Here is a 26,947-nt window from a genome sequence, read left to right on the forward strand (position 1 = left end):
TTAACACAATAAAAAGATTTATATTATGAGAAAGGTAAAGTTCCAAAGACATATGGGAACAATGGAATTTATATTAAAAGGAAGAAACATGTGTGAATGACAATGAGGCTATGTGTCAGGGGAGACATTGTAAGATCTATCAGAAGCGGGAGAAGCCTTCAGTATTTAAACCTACATTAAACCTGCTGTCTACAGAAACCGAAACTGGTAAAAGCCATTTTGAATTCTATTGTCTAGGGTATTGTTTTAACTTGCTGGCATCTGTTAAAAACCTATTTTTTTTGTACCATTGCCTTAATGGGGGTGTAACTGGAGGCCAGGTTAATTAGGGGTTTTAGGAGTTATTACAGTAGTAATTTGTAAACCTATGTTTGTGCTTGAAATATTTTCTTCTGTTAATAAATATTTAATTTAGTTTTTTAAGAAATCTCTGAAGTCTTGGTGGACTTATTACTTCTGAATTCAGGGCACACATCTCGAAATAAATACAAATTGTAAAGTCGTTGTGATAGCATGATCAAGTTTCCCTCATGGATTTGATCCACCTGGCACACATCACCTGCCACGTCATAACAGCGGAGTACTGAATAGTAGACCACAACTTCAGGATTTCTGTGTTAAACGGAGTTGGCACTAGATCCTGAAGGTGTGGTCGGGTTCAGAAGGATAAAATCCCTGCAAATTCTGGGCCATTAGCTCCCTAACATGTTTTGGACCTCAATGTAATATTAATATATGACCAATATTTTATAATGCTGAATACCATGGCATCGTATATGGATTTAACTCAGACTGTGATTTTAATAATGTGATTTTGAAATCAATAGGTTCAAGTCTTTGCAAGAGGAATGTTTAACTGATACTGCACAGGTTGTAGAGCAAACCGTTAACTCTAATGACAGCTACTGAGCATGTGCGTAAGGAGCTATGTCACTGTGATGTCACTCACTGAGAGGAGATTGATGTGAAACATCTCGGAGAGTCGCTCCAGCTATGTCTTGGTCTTTTTTAACCTTTGTAAATACTTAGCATGGAAATAAATGTGTTTGAACAAAAGATCATTGTTTCTAAGCAAGGTCTCTTTTAGAGTAAGAAGCCAATAAATTCTGTGATAAACACACTTGAACAGATGGTGACAGCAGGGACTGCACCCACAGAAGAATGGTAGGAAATGGTGGGGAAAGCTTCAAGTGAAACCCAGCAACAGTGCAGCTCAGCAGGCGAAGGACTTCGAGGCCAACCCAGCAACCACACGGAGATGACCAAATAATGAGGGCAGCCCAGTGACTGGCAAGACAGGCAGCACAGGAAAAGACAACCTCAAACCAGGGTGAGAAATAGCTACTACTTTGCCCTGACCAGAATCATTTCAAAATATAGAGGGTCCCAGACAGTCTGTGCAATACCAAAATTGGCGAAGACCTTTTACCTGGTACCGCAATGCCTCAGATCTTGTAAGTAAAGATAACAATGACCAAGTTAACATTTCATATGCTGTTGTGAGCATAGCAGATGATGTACTGGCCAGATAGGGGATGAATGAAGAGGCAGCCTCCTATGACGATGTCACTGGGGCCTTTGACTCATGCTTCAGTCTTCATAAAAAATATTGTCATACAGAGGAAAAAATGTAATCAATGCAGTCAAAAACAGGGTGAAGGATTGACTCATTCGTTAACGAATTGTACTATCCAGCTGAAAATTGTGAGTATGGAGCGCTAAAAGAAAACCTGATCAGAGATAGAACAGTCGTTGGCAATTTAGATGAGACTCACTCTGACTTCTTACAAACTTGGGAAGATTTAAATTTAAGCAAAGCTGTACAACTGGCCAGACAGGCCGAAGAGCAGAGGCAGAATAAGGCTTTTGTCAGAGATGCGAGGGAAATTTCCCAAGAGCAGCCCAATGAAGTTGTCCAATTTGTGTGTTGTAAAACCGAAGGTATAGCAAGGTGGCAACCAGGGAAACACCGGAAGAAGGCGCCAACTGCCATTTTGCAATGTCCCCACTGTGGCGGGAGGAAGGTCCTCATCTGAATTGCGCAGCGTCATGGGTGTGGCAAGTTGGGCCCTTTTAAAATGGTCTACCATTCCAGGAAATCTCTGCTTGCAAGACAGAAGGAGAAATCTGTCAAAGGAACATCCATTCTAGAAACTCAAGTTGACTTAGCATGCTGTGAATCAGTCTTCTTAGATAAAACTCCATCCCTACAACTACAGGACAACCTCATAGATCTTTCATTTCCCTTTGAGATAATGCTGGATGCTGTGGAGGGACTGGGCGCACCAAGAATGAAGGTGACCATCCACAAGATGACACTCTAGACCTTAATTTGCTCTTTCAGGGAAGAGTGGAAGAGGATGATAATCAAAATGCCATTGAGCTCGATGATTTATCGCAGGAGGAAATCCTGAACCTTGTTTTAATTTTGAATACAGCATACATTCTGATGAAGTTCCAGAGATGTTCAGGCCCACTGAGGAACAAACTCATACTGAAGAGAGTGTGCAAGCTGAACTACTGCCTACAGAAGAAGAAACAGTATTATCAGGACAACCATCATTTATTTTGGGAATATTTTTCATTCTTCTCTTTGTCCATCTGAATCAATCATGGATGAGGCATTACATAATACTTCATTCATAGCAGCCATAAACGTTTGTAGACCCTCTATAGCTGTACAAATCTTCACAGTAGCTGAACAAGCTTCACTCTTTCAATCAAGAGCAGCCAGCAGTCCAACCTTTCCCCAAAGTACCAAGAAGAAGGGTTAGAAAAAAGAGAAGAAAAGTAAAATCTCTGCTCATCACCATTATACTGTGGACCAGAAGCAAAAATCCCTGTCTGATGTGGTTGTTGTCTTCCAAGGAGAAGATTCTGGAGTACATATTTCCTATATGTCCTCAAAGAGAGCCTAGAGCACAGTTGGAAATTGACGCCACTGGGGCAAGAGACTATGAGAAGAAGGTGTAGAAGAATGTGTGTATAATAGTATGGGATAAAGCCTTTGGGGGAAGATGTAGAGTAAAGGGCTAACTCTAATTATAACTACTGAGCATATGTGTAAGGAGTTATGTCACAGTGATATCACTCACTGTGAGGAGATGAGTGTGAAGTATCTCAGAGAGTAACTCCAGCTACGTCTTGGCCTTATGTAATCTTTGTAAATAGTTAGCATGTGAATAAAACCTTTTGACCAAGAGACCATTGGCTCAAGCAAGATCTCTTCTTGCAAAAGAAGCCAAAGAGTCCTGAGATAAACTGACAGAAAGAGACAATACACTTTCAACTCAATCATGTCAAGAAATGATCAGATTCAGGAGACCCAATGTTTGAAATATTTCCTTTCAGGAAAGATATTTTTTGTGTTTCAACCCATTTCCCTCCTGTTTCTTTTCTCATTCATTTTGAAGCATTAAGATGCTTGCTGCATTTTAGTGGGTTTGTCTTAATGTATGATATCTCATTTTTACTCCTTTACCATTTTTATAAATGATCTAAAATAACAACATCATGCTCTCTCAAGCACAATTTATTTCCTTAATAATATTTTACATGGCAATTTACCTCTGTCACCAGCAGAAGAATGAAAACTAAACTTTTTCCAAAAATGTCACATGGTTCATTTTCTCTTGTTAAGCAGGTTCATTTGTAAGATTCCATCAGTGTTCCATTGAATGGCTTATGTTCTGCTGGTGTAAATCAGTGTGAAAAAGAAGCACAACGTGGATTAATACTTGGGAGATAAATGTGTGTTTGTACATCCATTAACTACCTGAGTACCCCTATTTGCTCTGCTAATCTGGAACCAGAACTTTTCTTGGGTCAGGCTATCCATAAAACTAGTCAACCCACAAAATTTTGATTCCAAACACAAAATAATTCAGTAATTCAATCTAATAAAAATGTCAGAAAATGCTTAATGAAATAAAGGTATTTCAAACTGTTATGATCACCATAAAGGCCCTTAACTTTGAAAAAGAAATTCAAATTCCCAGTGATCAACTTGAAGGTATTACATGGCATGATTTCAATTTTTAAGACTTTTGCTGTAACAAATAAACTAAAAGCAATAGTGACTAAACACTATTTTGTAGGCAACTTATACACTAAACAACAGAAAAATCCCCTTGTTAATTCTTTAATGTGACTGAAAATCTCCCTCCATGGTTATACTTTACTCTGTCCCTTAATTGGATACTCTATTCTCTTGGAACCAATCGAAAGTGATTCCTACCTCCTGGGGGTTTGCTTACTTACTTTTCCTTTCCAGCTGGATAGCTTCTAATCCCTGATTTGGCTTTCATGGTGAGGGTTACTCTGGAGATCCCTCCCTCCAGCCAAATCTAGGCTAATCTTCCCATCTCCTTTAAATCCTTATGAACTTGGTCTCTTCAATCTGAACGCAAACTCCTACCCCCATTCATATGTGGTGAACAATAGAGAGTTGCTACCCCTCTCTCTCTCCCTCCCTCTCTCAGATTCTTGCAGACCGAACCTGTCTGTGAGATTCAGTGATATTTTTAGGATAACCTGTAACCTGACCCTACAATTGCTTCCTATGGCCTCTTCCCTTCTCAAAACCCATCTCCATGTCAAGTGAATCACTTGGGCCTTGTATCCAGCTAGAAGTGCTCATTATCTGTCCTTTAAACTTCCAACTATATTCTATCTTGATAGAAATTAAATAGACAGTTCAAAATATAACCATTTACAAAACTTGACATTCCTAACAGCTCTCAGGGACTTGGAGACTAACAGTCTATTCACTGTCAGCACAGCTGTTCTGATCATTGTTTACAGGTTTTAATATCTTGCACCTTCCTCATAATAAGGAGGTGTCAGCTGTGGTTCAGTCCATAGCACCCTCGCCTTTGAATCAGAGGGTTGTGGGTTCATGTCCCACTCCCGGAAACCAAGAACTGTGATTGTACTCGAAAGAGTTGCAATCTGTGACTGTTAACTCGAAAGAGTTTCCTCATGATAAGGCAACCCAGGTCCCCGTTTAATCTTTAACAACCAAGTCATCCAGGCTGTTGTCAGACAGGATTCAGAATAGGTCACATGACCCTTGTGAATCCTCCATTTTACCCTCAATTAAAAGAAACATCCCCTAAACATAATCTTATAAAACGTCACATATGTAACAAAACAAAAAGCAATTGCATTTCCAATCTGTAGTTTTATCACTGAGTCAAGTTAGCAATAATATTATTACCTTTATCATTCTGCGATAGAAACTTAGGTATTAGAAGTTGATTTTATGCTTGGGTCAAATGAGTGAGTGGTTAAAATGATAGACTACAAATCTATTGTTCTTCATATGATTTGAATCCCATTTTCATCCCATTTGTTCCCCAATCTTATACACCCCTAACTTTCGATGATCAGGCATTCTGTACAGGTGACGTGAAAGGGATGTATTGTGGATTCAACTAGCATTCAAATCAGCGATGGGTGTGTCAACAGTTGGTGGAACATGAAGTTATGTTTCTGTTTGAAAGACAATCTTTGTGGATATTTTTATGTTTGTGACATTAAAAAGATAACATTGAATGACTTCAGATTATATTCCTCAAATGTTAATTATTATTTAACTCCAGTAGAAGTAATTATTTTATATTTATCCTAAAAAACAATCTTTTTATTCCCAATAGTTTACTTTCGCATTGGTATTTTAGTCACTTTGAACATAAACTCAGAAGCACCACTACTTAAACATGACTATCAGAGCCTCTTAGTACACCATTACTTTCATCAAAAAATTCCCTTGACCGTTATTAAAACAGTGCTTCTATTCCAGCACTGCACATCCAATTTGCAAAAATCATCCCTCAGAACCTTCTTGTCTGTCCCCATAGTCTCATTTCCACACCTTTCTTCTCCCCTTCTCCCTACTTTTCATATCGATTCTAAATCTTGAGAGGCTGCAACATATTCAAACAAAAGTAAGAATTTAAATCACGAGAAGTTAAAACATTGGACTTGTTCTCACTGGGAAAGAGAAGATTTCAAGGTGACCTAATAAAATTGCTCACAATTATAAAGGAGATTTATAATCCAGACAAATTGTTCATACTGATGAGCTAAGCGGCATAATTTAAAACTCAGTAAATTAGGAGTGAATAGGGAACTATTTCTGATAGGAAATAATACTTTACCAGGCAAAGCACCGAAACAAATGGGCTCCGGACAAATGTTAAATCATATTATAAATTAATATAAATATTATGTTATATGTTGCCAGAGATATTATGAGTAAGGGATATGTGATTATAGAGCAACATTAGCAGAGACATAACACAAGGAACTAGGAAGAGACAATAAATGCAGCCTATCAAGCAATGTTCACACCCAAGAACCAATAAATGTTCATATTCTTGTTAAGTCAAGCGGCCCTTCCTTGGAGTCTTTCCACTTCTCTCATTTGCCCATCCTTCAATATTTTAGAAACACGTTGATGGTGTAGGCCACAAGAACCTGAGTTGCCTGTGGGTTTTACCATTGAGTGCAAAAAATTTGAACTCACCGCTTAAATAAAAGCAAAATACCATGCATGCAGGGAAGCTGAAATAAAAAGGGCCCTGAAGAAGAGTCATACGGACTCAAAACTTTAACTCTGTTTCTCTCTCCACAGATGCTGCCAGACCTGCTGAGTTTTTCCAGCATTTTCTGCTTTTATTTCTTGCACCAGTTATTTATCTGAAAGCAACCACCCCTATAGATTTTCTGCTAGTTGAAATTCTGAAAATAGTAGCAAATTTTTAATGAAATATATTTATTTGTAATAATTTATATCTCAAAACTATAAATCTGGTGGATACTTGGTTTATCTAATAACTTTTGAAGTTGGATTAAGAATTTCATTGCCTGGTATCAAGGATTGTGCAATATTTTAAATTTGTAGCTTTATTTCTTTGTCTGCTAAATTATTGCCTCCTGTTGTGCAGCTACTGCACTGAAAACAATCACCTGCATTCTCTATAGTGTGGGCAGTGGAGACATATTGAGGGTGGGAAATAGTTTAATGACGGCCATGGTCCTTTGACAGGGAAAGTGTGAAAGTCATTTTTTTGTCAGTGGTTTGAATGATCATTTTGATGTATGTTTGCACGATCATGAATGTCACCAGAGTAAAGAGGTTGAGTGGATGGTTGCGCAAAATAAAGTTCAAGTGACACAACCCTAATCATGTGGGATAAAGGAAGACCAAGTTTAGAAAAATGGATTGGGACTGCGATGATCCCTTACTCTGTGACCCTTTTGTGACCAGGTGGCAAGATGGTAATTGCTGCCTTTGGAGTTTGATTACAAAATGACTTTACCTTGTTGGCTTTAGTAAGGCAAAGGGTTAAAGAAATAACTATGCATTCTACTGACCCACACATAAATGTTCATATTACCTATTGCTTAGTGAATGCAAGAAAGGAAGATGATATTTGTCTCATAATATCGAGTGAAAAGAACTTGGTAAAGATCATGTCTTCTGTCTTAATCATCTTCATGTTAGTTCAAACGTTTGTTTAGTTCTCCAGGAATTCCTAGTGTTAATTAAGATGGTTTAAGTTCAATAAAGGCCCTTCTGTCAATCATGGTGATGTCAGGAAATCACTGACATCAGAACGCATCACTGCACGACATTTGATAATGATTCTTCTTGTTTCAACATGTCACTCACACTTGTGAGCTGAAGATTTCCTAGCTCTTTTATAAAAGTTTTATACATTAATTTTAATGAAATTTAGCCGGGCATGAAATGCTACACGAATTATAATCAATTATTAAATATCCAATACTGCACCTGTAAATAGTGAGTGTTAATTTTCAAAAGTTTTCAATGTTCCAAATGCATTGTAGCTCTATTTTTGTGGTAAATCTGCCATATATTTACAATTGTAGTTTTTCTTAATGTTCTGGAAACACCATACTATTGTTTTGATGTAACTTTAAACTATGTTAACCAAGTTCTATCTCACCTATTCCCACCTGGCATTTATAGTCCATTTTCCCAGATTATCACAGTGCTGTTTCTAATCTTTTTAGATTAACTGTGAGTGACTTATAAGAACAGACAACTGGCTGAGCCACATCCTATGGATGAGCACTAAACTGAATAACAATCTTGAAGCAACCCATACCAATGTCTAAATTTAACTCAATTTGGAAGATCGGGATCGATGGTGTTCATCTCTTTTTTCAAGACAGAATGTTGATTTAAATGCACAGAAAGCAAATGGTCCTTCCCTAATCTGGAATGTTCCTATATGTGCCGCAATGTAAGTATCATTTGGTGGGTGAGTTGGTGCTAATTGAAGCTGGGATAAGTGAGGCCAGTACTAGTCCTTGGTGGTTCAATCGCAGTCTGCCGAGTAGAGATCTGATTATTACTTTACTTTGGGAAAATGTACTGTGCAGTCCGGCACTGAGCCTCACAAACCAAGAAAGATGTCAGGTTTGATTCAAGGGCCCTTAAAATCTAGGGATTCTACTGTTCTTCCACCAGAGCTCTGGGAGGAGATGGGTGGAACCTGGTGGGCCAGACCTCCACTGTTTCTAAGACATGTTTTTGACAAGTGCATTATAAATGTTGGAACACCTCATGGCCTGTACAGGGCGAAAGTCATTAGGGACAATCGATGGCCAAGGATTCTCTGTGTTCAGAGTTCCAGTTAAGACCTAGTGTATCTCTAGAGGCTGATATGTCCGGTGAGTTGAGGTCCACCATTCTCCAGAGGGGCAAAAGTGGATCCCACTAGTGAGATCCAAACCATGGAAGTGGTGCCTGTGGAGTTGTACTCCAGTATGAGCTACGGCCTTCAGGAGAAAGATGCTAGAGGCAAAGATCAGAGGGAGATCAAAAAAAATCACAAATGTTTCTGCAGAGGGGGGGATTCTGTTTCCCTACGCTGGTCTGCTATGTGGGTTGAGCCTATACTATGTAGTTGAGTCTTAATGTCTTCTAAAGTGTCATAATTATTAGGAACGGGCAATAAATGCTATCTTTCCAACATGCTTCACCTCCTAAGAGCATTATTTTGAAAACTGGTCTCTGGTTCTGTGTCAGTGTTTATGGACTTAAGTGATCTAGTTGGTCCAACTGATAAGCTAGCAGCCATCAAGGGGAATATATTCCATCGTGGGAAGAATGGTCATTATTGGGATCGAGCTGTTCTTTTGCTTTTTCTCTCCAGTTATCTTCCCTCCTCTTCTGCTACTGACTTTTACTGGGGAACGGTTCTAATGGTGCCGATAGCGCTCTGAAGTCTTGTCCAAGTGAGTAATAACTGTGGGGGCGGTAAGCCACTTGATTATTTGTGGGAGAGGCATCATAGTCAAGTACAATTACTAACATCCAAGTGTGCGCACTTTGTAGGAGTCATCGAAGGACAGAGCTCAAAACTCTGAATCTGGAAAATTATTTTCCTTCACTAACCTGGGACTGCTGAAGCCAGTTAGAGTAAATTTGTTCTCTATGCAACTGAGGTTAGCTAACACAGCAAAGAACAGAGATAGGACCCAAGGCTGTCTTGATCTGTGTGGCTCAGTGCCACAGCTGATCCGTTGAAATTTTGCCAGTGTCACTCACCTTTTAGATTTAAGAACTTGTTATGCAACATTTCCAACACCCATTTCAGGCACATCTCAACGTCTCTGGTGTCCGAGTTGGCAGCTATCTCACTCCTGCAGGTCAGATGCAGAAAATGCAACCCTAAATTCACCCCTCATCCTGCATTTTATGGGCAAAAAACGTGCACAATTCTGTTGAATTTCCCTCGCCACCAACACCCCCTTCAACCCAACAACAGTCTTAGAAACCTTGGGAGTATTGCCTTGTTAAACAGGAAATAAATCAGAGTCGGATGTCTTGAGAGTGTAGTTAATGTATCTGATTTCCATTTTTTCAGCAAAAAGTTAGTAGTTTTGCTTTGAGCATCTCATTGAAGATTTTGTGGGAGTCTGCCAGGCTTTATACCTCCACATTTACATTGGGATTGTGTGGCTAACAGAGTTCTGGCATGATTAAAGTATTAAGTGTGACCATATTATGTTAGTCTTGCCAAAAAGGAGTGATTAAACAATCCCGAGCTTCCAGTGGGAATTGCAGTAATAGGGAGCATGTGTTGGAGAATAGGGGTGACACTGTTTGAGTCCCTGTTTCAGACCTCTCTTCCCCATGAGTTGGAAATGTGAGATAATGGGATCATGTCTATAGTTTCAGGTGAAATGAAAACTGCATGGACAGCAGCCTGCCGTGTTTTTGATAGAACTTGATCAGTGAGAGGTAGTGCTCATTGGTAACACAAACGTTCCATTTAAAAACGCGACTAAGCCTCACTTTTTCCACTCCTCCTTTCCTAAATGCAGTGACAGATGCTATGTCATGGAATAACTCACCTCAGAGCCTCTCCCATGTCTCCAAACTTCATGAACGGAATCGTCCCAGATTTGCACAAAGTGTGGTAGCAGGTGGGAAAAAGGACGTTTTACCCGCTGGCGAGTTTTCACACCGTATCGGCCCATTCCCGGCGCTCCCTGCCTCATTAGTAACGCGTTCACAAGAAGCACACTGGATCGCTGGCGGACGGGCTCGGATTTGCCCGTCACGCTGTGACCTCAGCGCTTCCTCGCTCCGGGCGCCATATTTAAAGCGCACCAGAGCGCAGCCTACTCCTACTACCGGGTCTGCCCCAGGCGACAGATGATCCTGAAATCGAAGAAGATGACAGCCCCCAGATTTAGTGACGCCTCTCTGAGGTGCCTGCTGGATGTCGTGGAAGGCCGACGCGATGTCTTCTACTCTCAGCCTGGCCGCAGGAGGTTTACCAGAGTCACCAATCCGGCCTGGGAGGTGGTGGCAGTGGCGGTCAGCACCACCGGAGCACAGAGGAGGTCAGCCATCCAGTGCAGGAAGCGGGTGAATGATCTCATCCGTTCCTCCAGGATAAGTCAACCACCTCATCACTCTCAACACACCCACAAACCCATCACACATCCACAGGGATCTCACACCTCAAGGGACAACACCACTAACTCTCACACACACCCTCACATCTCCATCAGGCTCATATCCTCTGGAGATCACATCCTCATCCTGTCCATGGCCCCACTCTCCACACAAACATTCCACGCAGTGCCCTGTGTCCTGTTCAGTCTCTCTCCATCTGTTTTCATGCAGGAGAAGCTGGGTCACAGCAGCAGGGAGAGGTCCCAGACTGGGGGGGTGGGGTGGAGTGGCCCACATTAGGTCCCTCACTCACTTTGAGGAGCGTGTCATCGTGCTGACTGTTGAGGACTGTGCCTGCAGCAATGGTGAGGTCGGCGGCGAACACCCACGTGAGGATCCTGCACCACATCATCCCTCTCTCAGCATAACTGTGAGTGCTCTCTCTCCTGCTTTTGACTCTGCTGCCAAGCACTAATTATCTCTGCTTTGGTTCACAGGGAGCTCTGCCAAGTGACGGACACTCTCATCCAGCCAGTCCCTCAGCTCCATCTAGGTTTTTACCTCCAGCCAAGAGGACACCTCCTCCATTGAAGAGCTGGAAATAAGCAGCCTGGAAGAACCATCATAGCGCTGACCCACACCCTCCACCAATACAGAGACACACAACTCGATGGGACCTAAATCTAGAGCAGATTCAAGTTCACAATCCTGTGGTCACCGCACGTTCACATGTCCGCAGCAGGAGGAGGCAGGTTTAGCCGAGCTCCCTGGCACTTGGAGGGCTGCTGGGGAAGAGGCATCTGTGAGGTTTGAGCCAGATGACGAGCCTCTGGATTCAGCCTTCCAACTCACTGTGGAAGTGGAATGAAAAGCAGGAGAAAATCATGCAGAGCTGTTGGAAGCCCTCAACAGAGTGGCCTGCGAGTCAGAGGAGTGCGTCTACCTGCTCTCTGATGAAGTGGTGCCTACATGTGCACGTATGGCGGTCTCCATGGGAAGGATGACGGATGCCATTGAGACCCAGGTCCAGCAGAACAGGGAGATGTGCGCAGACCTGTACTCCATCAGGATCAGCATTCCGCCATGGCGGACACCATCGAATGATCCTGCTGTGCTTAAATGACGCCGTGAAACCAAGTTTTGGCCTACTCGCCATATTGTCCTCCAGCCTGCCATGATGCCTGTGCGAATGGGGCCGGAAAATTCATGTCAACCTTGGACAGTGCAAGTTGGCAGGCTGCCTAACTAGAGAGGTTGTTAGGCTGTCACAGAGCTGAGACCTGGCCTGCTTCTTTTCCTAAGAGTCTTGAGTATTGATTTTCCAATGGTTTCTGCCACTAATGATGGCACAATCCCAACAGGAGGAAAGATTGTGTTTGCTGGATCTCTACTCATAATGTGCAGCCTGAGAGCTACCAATCAATTAAACCAGAGCAGAAAGCTCTTATCCAAAGCAGTTGAGGCCTTCATTTAAATATTAAAATGATATTGAAATCAGTACTTGTTATCTGCATCAGTAATGTGTTCAGCTCAATTGTTTCAGCTTCTTGACAGGAAAGCAGCATTTTAAGGGTATTGTTTGGAGTCTACAGGAGATGTACATTGTAGGTGCATTTTGATTTGACTACTTACTTTCCACTTTGTTTTCACTGTTTGTGAACAAGAATATTGGCTCTATATCTTTTGAGGAATTTAATTTCTTTTGGCGTAATTTGGAGGAAGAAGAGGAGCAAATGAGGGATCTCAGAGGCCCCACCTTGCTAATTAAAGTAGAAATCGACTGGAGGCAGAGGTCCTTTTATCTAGGTTTGTCTGTCTTTGTAGAGTGTGTTTCATGAGACAGACCATGACAGAGTTGTGCTGTTGGCTGGAAACCAATCCCCAGCCAAACCTCAGCTCAAACACGGCACTGCCAGTAGCTGTTAAGGTCACCACAGCACTTAACTTTATATCTCAGGCTCAATCCTGGTGCCACAGGGGACGTTACCGATGTCAAGCAATTATTGAGCTAACCATAGGCATCTTGAAGTAGAATTTTAGACTGTTTTGACAGATCAAAAGGATGTCTTGCATTTATAGCCTGACCAAAGCCTACAGGATAATTGTAATTTGCTGCATGCTGCCTAATTATGCAATGCAATGAAGCACAACTTGAGGCTCTGAGGAGAAGCACAACCAATTATGGTGCAGAGATGAAGAAAACAAGCAAGAGAAGTCAGAAAGTCCTGGTGCTGAAGCCCTTTTGTAATCTGCTGGTGCCATTAATTGAGATCTTCTTCCAATCTCTGTTTGCCCATTGCCTCAACAGAACTGGATCTCCCCAACATATTCAGTCAAAAACAGCATCACATACATTGCCTTCAGCTCCAATCAGTCTACCAAGGATCCCATTTCTGTCACCTGCAAAAATCAAATGAAATTTGATTTGATTAATCTGGTCAAGATTAATTCAAGAATAATCTCTGTGCACAGGCAAACTTAAGTGCAACTAAATTATAATTCCTTATAAGTGAAGGATGTGTTTGATTATTGTTTATTGCCCAGTGCTTTCCTTTATGGTATGGGGCTTTTGAATCCTAACCTCATGTTCCTTCTAGATGCTTCCATCATGCAGGTTTTGGTGAACTGCCTTTCTTCCATTAGTAGAAGCCTCTGGGAAATGAGGTGATACTTCACCTCTTTGAGATGGATTCTAGGCTAGTTCAGCCTCCGGCTCTGTTATGTTCACAGCTGGGTGGGGGAGGGGGATTGCTCCGTCCCTGTGTAGTCATTGAAACGAGGGAGTATTAGGATATAGATAGAGCATCATCCTGAGAGACAGCATCTTCATCCATGCCGATTCCATCAATGCCCCTATTACAGGGCACTGCATCTTAATGCTTCCTGATAAGTGTGCCAGCAGACACCACGGCACCAATCAAATATTTTCTTTCCATGCAATCCTCGAATGTATGGAAACTTAGACAGAGCCCATTCCAACATTGAGGCCAAAAGTATGAATATTTATGGAAGATCTTACTACTGACATTAAGAACTCTTGTTAATGAAGTTTGTACTGCAAGTGTCCATGGAGCTGCTAGTGCCTCCATGACAGCTTGTACTTTTACAAATCTATCCATTAGTTCTATAGAGATATAGTAGTGGGCTTTTGCACATCAGCTATCAGCTGTTGAAGGTTGGCTGGCACAGTATCCCCTGACCACAGCAAATGGCGATGCTCAGAAAGCATCCTACATTTAAACCACACCCCGGATCCCTGGGCTCAACAGATGAGGAAGGATGCAATCTGGTCCTTTGGATAGTAGGTTTCCATTCTTCCTCTTCCTCCACCAATGGGGGAGACAGTGGCATAGTGGTAACATCACTGAACTAGCAATCTAGAGGCCCAGGCTAATGTCCTGGCGACATGGGTTCAAATCCCATCAAGGCAGCTGGAATTAACAGCTAGTCTCAGTCATGGTGACCATGAAACTATCATTGATTGTTGTGAAAATCCACCTGGCTCACTAATGTCCTTTTAGGAAGGAAATCTGCCAACCCTTGCCTGGTCTACATATGACTCCAAACCCATAGCATTCTGGTTGACTGTTAACTGTCCTTTGAAATGGCTCAAGGGGAATTAGGGATGGGCACCAAATGCTGGCCTTGCCAGCGATGCCCACATCCCATGAAGAATTAAAAAAAACATTGGGCAGAATCTTCTGTTCAGCATGTGGGCCCCGCTCACCAACATGTAAAATGACATGTGGTGATGTTGGGCGTGTATCCTGATGTCACTGCAGTCATTCTGATCTTCATTGTCACACGAGGGGGCATGTCTGAATAATTTTACTTTTTTATTTTTTCCACGCTTAAAACTTAAGTTAATCTCCCTGAGGCAGTTTTGTTGGTGCCCCGACTCTCCCTCCTCCCCTTTCCTGCACAGGTAGCGCTGGGCGCTTCCGGGTGCATGTCACGCTGGGCAGGCCTTAATTGGCCCGCCCAAGTAAAAATGGCGGCATGTAGCCGATCACGGGTGGCGATCAGCTGTGCACCCGCCTGCGCCCGCTCCCGACCGGCCCGCCCAATGAGGAGAAAATTCTCCCCAATGTTACCCTTTCCTGCACAGCTATGTTCTATGTATCGCCTGATGCCTTCTCCTATCTGTCTATCTAAATCCCCAGGACAAATGTACCCAAACTGCTGTTTGTGAGCGTAGGAGTGGTTAATGCGGGATTCTTTGAACTGCTCTATGACACCTGGTAATTCTTACAGCTTTATCGATATGCCTGGAGGAAGAGAACAGGAACACTGATTAAAATGATGTCTTTTAAACAACACTAGACAGGTAGCTTAAATGAGGATGAATCATGTTGTATTTTACTTCACTGCATGTTTTGGTACCATTGTGAAGGAAAACACCATCTCTGAGCTAAGGGTGGAAATTAAGAAAGGGTGGACAATGTACCCCTCCTACCTCGTTACTTGGTAGTCCTTTACTTGCATCTTTTGAATGGAGGAGGTTTGGAATTTAAAAAAAAATCATTCCTGGGATGTGCGCATCACTGGCAAAGGCAGCATTAACTGCCTGTCTCTAATTGTTCTTGAGAATGTAGTGGCTCACCACCTTCTTGAATCACTGCAGTCCATGTAGTGTAGGTACACACACAGTGCTGTTAGGGAGGAATTCCAGGATATTAACCCTGTGTCAGTGAAGGAATGATGATATATTTCCCAAGTCAGGACGGTGTGTGGCTTGGAGGGGAACTTGCAGGTGGCAGTGTTCCCATGCATCTGCTGCCCTTATTCTTCTAGGTGGTAGAGATCGTGGTTTCAGAAGTTCTGCTGTAGGAATCTTGGTGAGTTGCTGCAGTGCATCTTGTAGATGGTACACGTTGCTGCCACTGTGCACCGATGGTGTAGAGAGTGAATGTTTAAGGTGCTGGATGGGATACTGATCAAGTGGGTTGCACTCTGCTGGCTGGCATTGAGCTCCTTGAATGTTGTTGGAGCTGCACTCATCAAAGCAAGTGGAGAGTATTCCAGCACACTCCTGACTTGTGCCTTGTAGACTGTGCACAGGCTTTAGGGAGTCATGAATTGAGTCACTCCCCACAGAATTCCCAGCCTGTGACCTGCTCTTGTAGCCACAGTATTTATATAGCTGGTCCAGAAAAGTTTCTGGTCAATGGTAAACCCTAGGATGTTGATGGTGGGGAATGCCACTAAATATCATGGGGAAATGGTTAGATTCTCTCATCAGAGATAGCCATTGACTGGCACTTGTGTTACCATTGAATGTTGTCTAGGTCTTGCTGCATGGACTGCTTCAGTATCTGGGGAGATGCAATGGAAGTGAATACTGTGCAATCATCAGCAAGCATCCCCAGTTCTGACCCTATGACCGAGGGAAGGTCATTGATGATGCAGTAGAAGATGATTGGGCCTAAGATAAAGTAAAGGGGACAATGCTTGGCAGTTAACTGTCAGACACAATCAACTGGTACAATCTCTATGGCAACGCCTCTACCAATCAGAGTCCACTTGCCAACCAATCAGCGCTTTCTTCTCATAAAGGTGGCAGGTAAGTGGGTGAGGTGGTAAGGTGGGTCTGAGGGGTCAGGGTCGGGGGGCTAGTTGGGTGGGCAGGGAGTGATCAGATAGTTGGGAGGGTAGTCGGGTGGTCGTGAGGGTTGTCGAGGGTTCAAGGGGCGGGATAGGCGGGTGGATCAGTGGGGAGTCAGTAGTATAGTTACCGAGGAGTTAGAACTGGTTTTAATCCTTCTAACTTTTCCTGGGTAACTATTCCGGTAGGTGACTCTGAACCATCTGAAGTCTCCGACTCTAAATCAGAGTTTCAGAGGTTCCAGGTGCAGGGGAATTACCCATCGGAAGTCCAAGCTTCCTGGGGAATTCCCACATCGTCAGTGCATCAGGACTTCCAAGTGGTCCCCCAGAGCGCCCTGGGGAGTATCTCCAGGGTACGAACATCTGGAGATCAGAATTTATGGGCCAAGATGATTTGGTCCATGTAAAATTGTAGCTGCATTACAGTCTCTTTTCCTTGTACCGTATGTACTGTCATTGGTAATACCTTACTATAGCTTTATTAATATTTCTCTGTATCAGATAATTTCAAGTATGTATCTTTAACAATTATTCTTTTTATTTCCATTCATATATGTCTGATGTTGCTACTTCACAGTGATATTGATGCCTCAACAATGTACTTTTTAAAGTTATGCACCTTCTTGTCGACATCCTGCTAGGTCCTACATGTAGTTAACACAGATCTCACTCGTTCAGTGACAAAGTAACCAATTTAGTTCTGCCTTAGGACATTTAGGAGCCATCCAAACATACAAACAAAATCTGATTGCAATGCTCCATTACTGAGGTTACAAGTAGTTGCAAGGCCTGGTCAATGAATCATGCTTGTTGTAATTGATGTTCAGTCATTATCCACAAAGATTACATGCCCTGCAATTCCATTGACAAACATTAGAAATTAATACAATTTAGTAGCTTGGAAGTTGTGCAAGAAGGATCAGTATTACATTTTTTGTCATGACTGGCTGCTAATAAAAGCACATTCTCAGGGTATGCACATTTCAAAACCATGGGCATAACCTTCCAAGTCCCGTGTAGTTCGTCTTGAAGATGGGACTTGGAGGAAGATGGAATGGGAGGGCGTTAGGTCAGTGGACGATGAATTCTCGCCTCCAGCAGATCTTGGCGGAGGCGGGGTGGAAGTGGCAAGAGCGACCTGCCCATTAAGCCTGCGTAATTAATGCCCGATTGTGGGCAGGTTCGGGATGCCACTGGGATCTTCCCAGCAGCAGCCAGGCCCTCGGCCGGGTCACATGGATCAGCGGGCCGTCGTTGTGGCTGCAGATCATCACACGAAGGGGTTTCCCTCTTCAGGAGCGGTCACAGTTTATGTTAAAAACGTACGGGGGTCTCATCGCCCCCATCCTGGAATGGCCATGCCCATCTTTACCGGTGGGGCTGCTGTCCGTCCAAAGCTTCAGGCCCTCTGATTGGGCCTGCAGCCTTAGATACCTGCCCGATGTCCTTAATTGGGCAGCGGACACAGAGGCAATCAATTAGGATGCTGCCTCTGGGAAGATTGCTTCATTGGGTGCGTTGCCAGCAGGTGCTGGTACAGGAATATAAGGCCCCACCCCATGTGTTTTTAAAATCTGAAAAGCAGCCATTTCCCCCATATTCTAAGAAGGGGGAGAATATTGCTCTGAACAGGGGCTTTAAAAATAGCCACTTCCTATATTAATTTACTGAGCAATACTAAACGTCCACCCGTATTGGTGACAGTGGATGGAAGAGATTCAAAAAGACATTTTTAGTGGGTCTAAAAGGCTGTGTGATCTTGTAACTTACCTTAAATAATGATGATAATTTTCAGAAAGAGCAACATTTTAACGAAACAAAACCATGATTTATTTCAGTAATATTGTTATGTGGGGAAAGAAAAGCTGGCAGGGTCAAACTGGCTTCTGCGCACATTTCATTAATTTAGTTCAGATCAGAGCCAGAGTCATTATTTCTAGTGACTTGAGGCCTCCAGGGCAGACATGAAATGGAAAGAGTTAGCTGCCTGCTCCAAACTGATGCTTACTGAATCTGAAAGGTCATGTCATGTTTTCTGGCAATTGACCCGATGGATTCCACAACATAAGGTCAGGCAGCTCCACTCAGCACATGTTTACTGGAAATGTGCCTCCCAGATATTTCACAATGACCTTATTACCCTGCTAGACTGATGAGCTTTGTATGGATCTCTCATACCTTCTCTATTGCTGAGAACACCATCTTGCTTTCAAAAGGGTGATACAGCTTCCAAAGGGTCATATAACCCATTAGTTGATCCTTAATATGGGTTCGAAGTTTGGGATCTCTACTTCTGATGTTTCCGAAAGATCCTTACGAGCATTGGGCCTCTTTTATTTGTCAAGGGCTCATTAATTTCACCCTTCACTCTCTGGATATTGTAGTTTTAATTTATATTTCATTGTTTTTTATCCCTTATTTCTTTTGCTATCCTTAACCAAAAATTGTATCTGAGGAAATAAAGGCCCTCTACACTCTTTCCCGAGTGGCCATTTCCCTGTGTGAGCTCTGACTGTGAGTGTTAGTAGGCCATGTAACCTGGGGTCCTATCCTTATATGATGTCCATACGTAGGCACTTCCAGATCCATTTCCTGCCTCAAACCCTCATCTTTGTCTTTGTTACTTCTAGGCTTGACTATTCCAATGTTGTCCTGGCCACCTCCCATCTTCCACCCTTTCTCGACCTGATCTCATCCCAAATACTGGTGTCTGTATCTTAACCTGTACCAATTCCTGTTCCCCTTTAACCCTTGTTCTTGCTGACCTACATTATTTGGTTCAAGGTCAGGATTTTCAAATTTTCACCCTTGTTTTCAAATTCCTCTAATGCCTCACCCCTCCCTAACTCTGCAACCTCCTCCAGCCCTACAATCCTTCGAGATCTCTGCACTCCACCAAATTTGGTCTCTTGCATGTTCCTGACTTTAATCACACCTTCTTTGGTGGGTGTGCTTTCATCTGCCTGGGCCCTGTGCTCTGGCATTTCCTTTCCTAAACTTTTCTGCTTCTTTCCCTCTCTTGTCTTTTTTAAGATGCTCCTGGCCAAGCTTTTGGGCTCTTGTCCTAAAGTTTATCATGTAATTTGGTGTCGATTTTTTTTCTCAATAACACTATAGTGGAAGTGCCTTGGGACATTTTACTTCATTAAAGATGCTATATAAATTCAAGTTGCTGTTGTTTTCTGGATGGTAGCCGGGGCACAAATCTCAGTTGATTTTCCTCACTCTAATCCAAGGGTATTTGTATCACTCCTAATACCACCCCAACTGAGATCAACTAGCTCAACATAGTTTGAGGGATGATGCTGGTCTAGGTTAATCACTGGATAAATGTATTGATTCACCAGGGGGTTCTGCACAGTCTTAATGTCTTACTGCTAAGACTTGCTCAAAGTCAACATTTGGTACTCAGTGCATCTCAATGATCATGCAGCTAATCCGTATATTTTGTTTTTCATCCTTCTCAGTAAGAAAAATCAAGATGGACCACCTCAAAGAGTATTCGATGTAACTACTCCACATACACGTTGCAGAACCGAAAAGCACAACATCAATCCTGGATAGCTGGCTGAGAACATTGTGTCCACCATCTTTCCTGTTTGGTGGCAAAACGTTCAACTGCGACTGGTCCTTGATCAGTAATGTGTCTATTCATTTCTTCTCTTTGAACAGCTTATCTCCAAAAATGAATAGGGATTAATAGGGATTCCCTTAACTGCCTTGCATCTGCTCTCAATTGCTATTGCAAAAGATAGGCCAGGATTTTCCGGTCCCACCCATGTTGATTACTCCCATGGCAGGATGGAAAATTTGACAGACCAGCCAAAGGCCCATTGACTTTTGGATGGGAATTTCCGGCCCTGCAGTGGGCAGGACCGGAAAATCCCGGCCATAGTCTTTGTCTGAGTTGCCTGATACAGCATGGGTTAGCACACAGATTTAAGGTTTTGGGCAAGAGATGCAGTGGGGATGTGAAGAACATTTTGATGCATCGCCTGGGCTGGGACTTGTTGCCTATGAGAGTGGTGGAAGTGGAGGTGATCAATGATTTCAAGAACAAATTTGACGGGCACTTGAGAGGAATAAACTTGCAGGGCTATGGGGATAGAATGGGGGAATGGGACTGATTGGATTGTTCCACAGAGAGTCGGCATAGACTGAATGGGCCAAATGGCCTCCTTCTGTGCCAATGGCTTGATGACAAAGGGAGACAAATATTTCTCAACAGAAGCTCCATCAGCTCGGATGAGACAGTCAGAAGAGATGAGCAATTGCCTACGGCCTTTTGTTTCTGAGTAACTTAAAGCTCTGATTTAATTTCTTTTGATAGGTTTGCCTGAGGGAGAAGTGAATCCACTGTCAGAGTGTAATTTGGGGTCTGAATCCATGTCGGCCAGGCTTTGCCTTTGGTTTCAATTGGATAATGGATTGATGAACCACCCACAGGTTCCCTTAAGCCTGTACCAACCTTTGGACAGGGGTGCAGGGAGGAGATTCTGGGATACTCTGGAATCTTGCACCCAGCATTGCACCCAATAGACCAGGTAGAATCTCCACCGACTGATAGCTGGTTTTGGTCCCGTACAGAGGCTTAGAAACATTTCAAAAATTCCTGAGACAACTAATGGCTGCTTTCTCTCTTAGAAACATTAGGGGGAAAAAAACATGGCTTTTCTCTTCAGCCTTCCTTGGATCTCGATGCCCATTTATCAGAGAAGCATGGTGGTGCTCTACCTACCAGTAATATGGCAGGGTGGGCAGCCTCTACAAGTTCAAGCTGCCAACACTACCTATAGAATCTGTCTGTAAATGGGGATGGGGGTCAATGTCCACTTGTGTAGGCAGCCAGGAATCCCACTCAGCCACACAGGGACACTGGGATTTCAGGTCCTTAAAGTCTAAATTTCCAGAGAAAGCGAGTGGTATTTCTATCATTTTATTTAATAGGGACAGTCAATAAATGAATGAATTAGTGCTTTTTACTGTATACCGTTCATTCACCTGTTTTATAGGAATAAAGCGACTTGTTGGTTCAGTCTACTAAAAGGCACATATTCGACCACACTTTGAAGAGCAAAAAATGGCATGGCAGCACATGATATATTCCAGTGTACAGTAGGGATTCTATGTTATGATCCCAGGGCTTTGATATACTTTATCAAGAACAGAACAGAAAACAGCGCACTTTGAATTATATGGGACATGGGATTCACTTATGACAGTGGTGGGGCTACACTGAACGTGAGAAAATATCTTGTGTAAAAACACTAAAATGTACCAGCCATATTTCAGTAACCGCTATACATAAGTCTGTTTTCAAACATTAATTTGGGACTACTGCCCAGTACATTTTTTGTCACAGTTGCATTTCAGTGAAACATGACATTATTTGTTGTCCTATTAGTCACAATATTAGGATATTTCGGTGCACATGAATAAGTTATATACATTGTAGAATAATGTTTAATTGTCAACCTTGAGGTGAATAGTTTTATGCCTGTCTCTAGAAGCAGAGCTTCCAGGAAGTAACATTGATCAGTCAGAACTTCTACATTATAAGAGACATAAATACCAATATAATAATACTGTTCTGGCCACTGGAACCAAGAGACTCTGTGATGGATAGTTATTAATACAAGGAACTGTACCCTTGCAACAAATATTCTGATGACCAAATGACCTCTTCTCATTTTGTCCTTTGCTTCCTATTCCTGTGTAACAGTTATTCATATTTAGTACATTACAAAAAAATGTTCAGGGCCAAAGAGCAATGTATCATTTTGTCATTGATATGTTAGGAAGAGATACTGTTCTGATAGGGTAAGTACAGAGAGGATGTTTCTGCTTATATGGAGTCTAAAACTTGGGGCTCATAAATATAAGATAGGTTTTATAAGTTCAATAATGAATTCAGGAGAAACTTCTTTATCCAGGGAATGGTTAGAATGTAGAACTTGCTGCAACGCAGAGTGATTGAAGGGAATAGCGTAGTTGCCTTTAAGGTGCTATGCGCATAAGGAGAAACGAAAAGAGGAATAAACTTATAGGGTTAGATGAAGTAGGGTGGGAGGAGGCTCATGGGAGCATAAAAATTAGCATGGACCATGTAGTGATTGTAGGTATAGCCTTTCCTACTGCCTTTAAGGGCCACGTGGTTGTACTGACGAATGAGCCTTAAGTGCGGGTAATCCGAGGGGCAGAGCTTTCTAGTCGTGGACCTGGTTCAAGCACGTACCTTCTAAAAGTGCTCTGTAATAAAGCTATCTGTTTCAAGTAAGGCACCTATCCGGTACATCAGGTTCATTACATTTGGCAACAAGGGTAAAATAGCTCCGACGCTGCACCTCGCCTTGTGAATGTGAGTACATCAATTCTTAAGGAAAAAAAGAAAAGCATACCCACCAGTCATGCCACTCTTTGGCAGAATCGACTGTTATAACATGTCCATGGGGGACTGGAGCCAGTACAAACAGCGCCTTGGTTTTTATTTCGTGGTGAATTAAATAACCGTGGAGGAGAAGCAGAAAGCAATTTTTTTGAGAGTCTGTGGTAGCAGAGCATATAACCTCATCTGCAGTCTGATGGCCCTGAATGTGCCCAATTCTAAATCTTTTAACAAATTGGTAGACCTCGTGAAGATGCATTTTCAGCCAGAGCTGAAGTTTTACTCCACAGTAAAGGCCCTGGGAGAGTCCATTGCAACTTATATAGTGAAGTTGAAGCAGTTGACTGAGAACTGCGACTTCGGAGATACACTCAATGACATGTTGCGGGACTGGTTAGTTTGTGGCATTCATGATGATAGTATTCAGCATCGTTTACTTGCGGAACTGAACATCGATTTGAAATGCGCCATGGAAATAGTGCTAGCCATGGACAGTGCTGCGAGGGACTGGCAGGTTGTGCAAAGTGTGTTAACATGGTGCCGTTCTTCAGTTGGGGCAGGAACCTACCGCTAGGCGTGGCGCGAAAACCAGAGAGACAGCAGCGAAGCGGGAGACAGTCTCTGCTGCTCGAAAAATGAGAAGGTCCAGTGGAAGCATTTCAGCAGCGACTCCGAAGTTAATCTGTTGCAGATGTGGACATCTGCTGATTCAAGGAGGCAGAATGCCAGTACTGCCACAAGAAAGGGCACGTTTAAAAAGCAACACAGGGCGAAGCCAAGCAGACCAATATGACTGAAGTGAAGAATATAACAGAACCTGAAGCTGCTGATACTGATATCTATTCCCTGTACAATGTCAAAGCAGTAAAAACTGAACCAATAACCATCACCTTTCAAGTGAATGGGAAGCGTCTAGTCATGGAGGCAGACACAAGAGCCTCAACCACAGTGGTGGGAGAACACACATTTATATACCTGAATGAAGGTACCCAGCCAGTGAGTCTGGAGCAAACCACAGCTCAGCTGAAGATATACACTGGAAAGTCAATACAGGTAAAGGGCATTGCCACAGTATCTGTGTCCTATAGGCAACAGACAGCCCAGCTTCCAGTGATCATAGTGACAGGTGAAGGGCCTAATCTTCTGGGCCGTGACTGGTTACAAAAAATTAAGCTCAACTGGTCAGAAATATTTCAAGTGAGAACAGGAGGAGTACCTGAGCTGCTAAGGAAATATGACAGTGTATTTTGTGATGAACTGGGAAAGTTAGAAGGCTTACAAGCAAAAGTATATGTAGATTTGGAGGTTTGGAGGCGACACCCCGGTTCTTTAATGCCAGATCTGTGCCTTATGCCCTAAAGGAGAAGTTGGATGCAGAATTGTGCAGCTTAGAGAAGTTAGGCATCATCCAGCCAGTCCAATTTTCAGAATGGGCAGTGTCCATAGTCCCTGTGATGAAACCTGATCAAACTATTCATATTTGTGGGGACTACAAATTGACTGTGAGCAAGGCAGCCAAACGAGATCAATATCCTATCGTGAGGATAGACAACTTGTATGCAAAGCTAGCTGGGGTAAAATCCTATACCAAACTGGACATGAGCCATGCATACCAACAACTAGAGCTGGACAGCACGTCTAGAGAGTGTGTTGCCATCAACGCGCACATGGACCTGTACCAATATACACGCCTACCCTTTGGTATCATCCGCCTGTGAAATCTCCCAAAGGACCATGGAAAGTCTATTGCAAGGACATCCCTGAGTTTACCTAGATGATGTCTTGATCCCAGGGTCAATGGAAGCCAAACATTTGGCCAACCTGGAAGAGGTTTTAAGAAAATTTTTGGGAGCTGGTGTATGATTAAATAAAGAGAAATGTACATTCTATGCGCCAGAAGTCACTTACTTGGGTCACCGAGTGGATGCCAAGGGGTTGCATCCAGCAGAGGAAAAACGCAGGGCAATCAAAGAGGCACTCTCTACTTCCAGTGTCACTGAACTCAAATCTTTTTTGGGCGTGACTAATTATTATAATCGCTTCCTGCCAAATTTGTCAACAGTGTTAGCACCATTACACCTATTAGTGAAAACCAACCATTGTTGGTCATTGAATTCGCTACAAGAAGAGTCCTTCATGAAAGACAAGACGCTATTACATTCATCATGCCTACTAGTACATTATGACAATAAAAAAAATTAATATTAACCTGTGATGTGTCTCCTTATGGTGTGGGAGCTGTGTTATTACACAGGATGGAAGATGATTTCGAAAGGCCAATCAGTTATGTCTCCAGAACGCTCTCTGCAGCTGAGAAGGGTTATTCACAACTTGAAAACAAAGGTTTATCAGTAATATTTGGAGTGAAGAAATTCCTCCAGTATCTGCACAGTCGACATTTCACCATAGTGTCACACCATAAGCCATTAGTGGGTTTATTTAGTGAGGATAAAGCCATTCCATTGTACATGCTCCAATGCCACAAGAAGTTGTGCTTGTGCTTAATTTCTTAGACTTTTCGCCTGTGTGTGCGAAGCAAATGAGGAATTGGACAAACAGGGATCCAATTTTGTCGGAAGTCCGAGACCAGGTATTGCAAGGATGGTCGAATTCACCAGTGTCTGAAGAGATAAGACCAGTCCATACCCGTAAAACAGAGTTAAGTTGTCAAGATGGAATCTTGTTGTGGGATCAAGAGTCATTATCCCTTTGCAAGGAAGAGAACCACTCTTGACAGAGGTTCACAGTGTGCATCCAGGCATATCAAAGATGAAGATGCTTGCGTGAAACTGTGTCTGGTGGCCAGGCATAGACAGTGACATTGAAAGCATGGTCAAGCGCTGTCTCCAGTGTCAGCAACAACAAAAGTTGCCCGTTTCAACTCCACTGCATCCGTGGGAGTGGCCTGGTTGACCCTGGGTTAGTCTACATATTGATTATGTAGGTTCATTTTTAGGTACCATGTTTTTATTGATCATCGATGCTCATTCTAAGTGGATGGGTGTGCATGAAGTTAGATCACTGACAGCGAGTGCAACTGTTGAAAAGCTGGACCAATGTTTTAATATACATGGCCTATTGGAAGTCACTGTTTCGGATAATGGTGCTGTCTTCACTACCTTCACTTCAGAATTTCGGAGATGCATGAGTTTAAATGGAATCAAACATAATAAAACAGCACCATATCATCCCTCATCAAATGGGTTAGCTGAAAGAGCTGTGCAAACTTTCAAATCAGGAATGAAGAGTTAACCAAAGGTCCTCTAGAAACTCGACTTTCACGTTTTCTTCTCAATTATTGTACGGGTTCAACACCGTCTGAATTACTGATGAAACGCTGCCTATGTACAAGGTTAAGTCTGGTGTTTCCAAACTTGGAGGGGAAGGTAGAGAAGAACCAGAGTAGTCAGAAATTGACTCACGATATTCATAGCAAAGCTCAAAGATTTACCGTAGGAGATACAGTTTTTGTGTGGAATTTTGAAAATGGTCCTAGTTGGGTTCCTGGTATAATTGTCTCTGAAACTTGACTCTTGTCATTCCAAGTAGGAGTGGAAGACCGGATTGTTCAAAAACATGTGGATCAACTAAGGAGTAGAGAGACATTCCAACAACCAGCTATTCAGCCTGTAATTGATATCGAATCTTTAATTCCTGAGGTGACAGATCAACCTAGAATAGACATACCTGATGACCCAATTGAATTGTCTAATCCTGAACTGCCACTTTCTAAGGATGTACCTGATGCTGCAGTTCCTGATCATGTCGATCCAGAGCGAGAAACTCAAGCGACAGAGCTACACTGCTCAAACCGAATTAGAAAACCGCCTCAGAGACTTAATCTTTAATCGCATGACCTGTGTATATATGCGTATGTTGTGGAGTAAAATATTCACTGCAAATAGGAAATGTATAAAAACTAAAGGGGCAAAAATGTAGTGATCGTAGGTATAACCTTTCCTACTGCCTTTAGGGGGTCACGTGATTGTACTGACGAATAAACCCTAAAT

Source organism: Cetorhinus maximus, chromosome 26 (genome assembly GCF_964194155.1).
Source record: "Cetorhinus maximus chromosome 26, sCetMax3.hap1.1, whole genome shotgun sequence".
Taxonomy (NCBI): Eukaryota; Metazoa; Chordata; class Chondrichthyes; order Lamniformes; family Cetorhinidae; genus Cetorhinus; species Cetorhinus maximus.